Source organism: Cryptomeria japonica, chromosome 1 (assembly GCF_030272615.1).
Source record: "Cryptomeria japonica chromosome 1, Sugi_1.0, whole genome shotgun sequence".
NCBI classification, from domain to species: Eukaryota; Viridiplantae; Streptophyta; class Pinopsida; order Cupressales; family Cupressaceae; genus Cryptomeria; species Cryptomeria japonica.
Window position 1 is genome coordinate 420,672,778 of NC_081405.1, and position 4,923 is coordinate 420,677,700.

The following is a 4,923-nucleotide window of genomic DNA, read 5'->3' on the forward strand; positions in this document are numbered from 1 at the left end:
CGCAACTCAAAGGTAATGTAAATCTATGGTTAAAAGTATTTTTGACATCAGCCTTAAAAGAATTAGAAAGCGTAGTAGAAAACTTGGTTCTGAGTGTAGCTTTTTCTCATTCCATAAAAAAAATTTCTATTAAAAAAAAAGAACGAAAAGAAATTAAACCCTCTAAAATTTCTTTGAAACGGTTATTTTGAGCAAGTTTATTTATTATTTCACATATACCAATTCAAAGGAGGATAGTTTTGTATATTAAAAGCTACACTTAAATTTGGATTAAATATATTGCATGGAGCACTCTTTCTATTTCTTTTAATTTTTTATATTTTTATATTTGTTTTTTATTTACAAATGGAAAAAGAGGCAAAAATATATAACAACATTTAAGTTTCTAAATATCATTGTGGATTTTTGTAAGTCATTGTTGATTTCATTTAGATTTAGTTTTTCTTTTCTTAAAACTTATATGTCTATAATATGTTTTATATATTTACATGATTTTATTACATGTAAATTTTGACAAAATTTTTTGTATTCAAAGAATGTCTTTATATTTATAAATGGTTTGTATATACAAATATTTTCAAAATTTAATATTCTATTATTTCTTTTGATATATGAAAAGCATGTTTATTTAAACTAGCTTACTTTATAATGCTTATCTTGATTGTTACAAATATATAATAGGGCCCTACTTTGCAAATTAGTTGATACATTTCTATGAATGCCATCATATAATAAAATCCATTTTGTAAGAATAAGGTAAGTCAACTAAATCTATCATTAAAAGGTAGACTATTTGATTAACATCATATAAGATGTATCATCAATGTGAACCAAAGTATAATACAGATACTTTAATACATCAAACATTGTGTCCATGCAAGTGAAATAATAAGAGAGGAAGGAATTAAAGGGTAAAATAAGAGAAAAGTATTTATGAGTTAATATACTATCATCATAATGTGAAGGAATGTTAGCATTATATAATATATCGGAAAAGAAAAAATCACCATGTACATAACAATATATTCAAAAAAAGATGTCTTAAAAAGATGTAAGACAATGATAGAGTTAGGGTTAGAATATGTTTAATAAATAATCCCAAATTTGTAAGTCCTCATTCTTGTGTGGCTCTGGGGGGAAGCCAATCAAGAGGGTGCGGTTGGTCTTCTTCTTGGCACCCTTTGGTCTTCCACGTTTACGTCTGGAGGATGAAGCACCCGAGATTGCAGGGGTATGCTCGCTGTGAGGACCCCATTTCTTGAGCTCCCAATGAATATTCTTTGCTTCCAATGCTTGTACATAGTCCTTTAAACCCACCATACCAAATTGGGCCGAATCACACCTTAGTTCCTTATTTTTCGTTGAGCTCCATATGAGAAAAAGGTGCAGAGGTGGTGCATATTCATCCACATGGAGCCATAATCCCCTTGGGCTGAAAAAACCTTGCCCGTCCCTTGCAATTTCCATCAGTCGCTCAAAGCCACCATGCCACTCTTTGTGCACACAACTTTCCACCAACCAACAGACAACCACCTTCTTCTCCAGCTTGAAGCACCATGTCGTAAACATTGATGCAATATCTACATTGCACCAATATTTGAATGTGGCCTTCAGGTACTCCTCCCCAAAAATGATCTTCACCCTCGCTAAGAACTCCCTGTCTTCAAATTTGAAGACGTTCATTAGGCGCTCATTTGAGATTTCTCCCTAGAATGACACCATCAGCTTAGTGACTGTGAGGGAAAAGTTAGCTTCCATGTTTCCTGTAGGAGTATTGTGTTTCTCAGTGCATACAAGGCAATCGCTAGAATGATCACCTTTAAACCTTATCGCTCCAAAATACTTGCTTTCTAAAACTCGTACTTACTGCCAATTCAAAGACATTTAATTTTTGCGTATGAAGGCATTAAACCAACTCAGGAGGGCTGAATTTCCAGCACTACGATGTTCATTAATGAACTCATTTTTTCATAATCCCACTTGGCCACCAAATTAGCTTGTCACTTGCTTTGAAAATACTGTCACCTTTGTACGATTTCCTAAGGCAGCATCGTCCAACCCCTTTATAAAATGTGGCCATCTCTTCGCACACTTAAAACAAATATGAAGAGATGTTCGAGTAAGATTTGCTAGCCAGGTAATCTCAAAGTAATAACTTCGTCGTCCTTCCTCGACGTTCTCTGTTATTAATGGCTTTTGACAATGTTTATCTTCCTATACAAGGCAAGTCATTACCATAGGAAATTTGAAATCGAAACTCCTCAACGACTTGGCTATTAGCTTCAAGTCTCATAATTTGAATTCTGTCTTCGTGAATGTTGGATGCATTGTTGGTGCATGCATTGGCCTCCTGATTACCCTCTCTCCTAATATGCGAAATCTTGATGTTTTGAAAAGAGTTCAAGCTTTGTCTTATGTGTTGAATATCTCTGTCAATTTTCCAATTTTTAGCTTGGGAATAGCATAAATTATAATTTGTGAGTCTCCTTCAAAGGTGAAAATTTTGGACTGCTAATGATCTCGCCAATTGGACGGCCAACAAAGCTATTTTAGCTGCAGTCACATTGTTTGAATCTCTTTCCAAGTTTTGAAACCCTTTTGCAACCAGCACTTGATGGTCTCGGATTACCCCAGGCCGCACCATCAAAGTTAACCTTTGTCCAACCTTGTCTAGGGCTCCATGAAACAACTCTATCTATGGACTAAATAGGATTACCCCTGGAAGGACCATTAATAGACTTCTTTAGTACTTTCTTGATTAAAGAATACTCGAATTGACAAGTTTTGGATAAATACTTCTTCAATAGTTAAAAATATAAAATAGGGAAGTTATAGATTGGTTGATAAATTTTTACAACAAAAAAAGACATAAGAGAACTATATTCATAATCAATACCATTTTGTAAAAAGAAAGGTAAGTCACATAGATCTATCATTAAAATGTTGGTCTATTTTATTAATATACCAACATTTTATTAATATACATCATATGACATGTATCATCAAAGTGAACCAAAGTATAAGAAATATGTTTGAATGGTTCTATTTGATTAATATAGACCATAAAACATGTATCATCAACATGAACCAAAGTATAAGAAAGATGTGTGAATGTAAAACATCATCATGCCCATGAAATTAAAATAATAAGGACCAATAATTAGATATGGAGGTAAAAAAGACATCTAAGATATAACTATCTTGAAATCGATTCCCTCATTCATTGTCAAACATATTTCTAATTGAAAGTTTGTATTGAATATTTATAAGTGAAAAATCATATTGATAAACTATGTTTCACATTAATGTAACAATGATAATTTTGAACAAATCTAATTCCATTGCAATACTAATGATCATACAATTATTTTATGTAGTATCCCTTGGCTAAATTTGACCCTATTGTGATGATTTGAGCTACAAGGAATATTGTCAAACAGTTCTCCTTCAACCTCTTAACCTATTGTTATAAATTTTTGATTGTTTTGATTGTTGTTTTGCTTGATGCCAAATGATGTTTCGGTTGATTGGTTGTGAATTTTGAACATAATATGCCAATCCTTGAATTTGAACTAATAAATTAAACTACATGAAAGAGATACATGGCTAAAGAAAATACAAATCAACATCTACAACCAAGAGACATTACATCAAACAGTTGGCATGTAACTATCATTTGCTGGGGATAAATGCACATCACATTAAATACATAAGTCCAACTTCAAACCTCTTTGTAAGCAATCCTAAGTTTATTATTTGCAATCATCAAATACAATGAACAAGTAGTTGCTTGGACACTTGACATTCAATGATATTTTCAGATTAATGGCATCTACAAATACAACATATATATGTTCAATGCATTACAAATCCATAAAGAGCTTGATATATAGCTATATGCTGCAAATGATGGTCACCATGTTGAGATGAATGCCATTGATCATCAATAGCTGGACACTAAGAATAGGATATATTGAAGCACAAGAAGGTGATCGATTTGGTCCTTCTCCAACACACTTAGCATCTGGAAGTACAAATTCAACATATAAACCTTCAATCAGGCTTGCATTACCTAATGTGTCCCCTGTGGTAATGAAAACAACCTATAGACTTAGGTGTTGGGCCAAGAAATAGACCATGTGATACTGTTAGGTGAATCACTTGACTGTAGCAACAAATTAAAGCTTGAATTCTGATTAACAATGGCTGCCAAGAATGAAGCTACAGGTCTGCAATGAATATACTTTCAAAATACATTCAAACCCTTGCACAAATATGCTTTTTATGCACAAAAATCTGTATTTTCTTCTGCTCTTCAAATGGTTGTTGTCTCAGCTACTTATGAATCCAAACTCATGCATTAAACCCAATGATGGACTTTGATATAAATCCACTCTATTTAGAAGGTCTTGGTTTGACCTTCAACTTCCTAGGATTTCTGTCCTTAGAAACTAATCAGTCACTGACTTTCAACAACAATGGAGAAATAGCTTCAATGAAATACTCTCAAAACATGCTCTTCAAGGAAGACAAGGTTTGTTTATAAATACTCCTCAAACTCCAAATTAATCTCCATGCTCAATGTGGGATAAATCCTCCTTTACTTTTAATTCCTCCTTAAGGCTTGATTTCCCATTAAAGACATATTAAGAACATTTAAAATGTTATTTCATTAAGACTTAGGGAAAACATTTAATATTTCATTAAGATTTGCATTCATAATTAATTCCTCAAATGACACTCTTTCAATGATGACTTGACCCTTAACTTAAGTGAAATTATAAAGTTAAATTATAACTTTATAATAAGCCATTTAATGATTTAATATTAATTTGACCACTAAAATCTTCATAACTCCCAAAATACTCAACATTTTGATTTGTCGTCTAAAACGAAAGTTCATCCTGCTTTTCCCCATGTGAC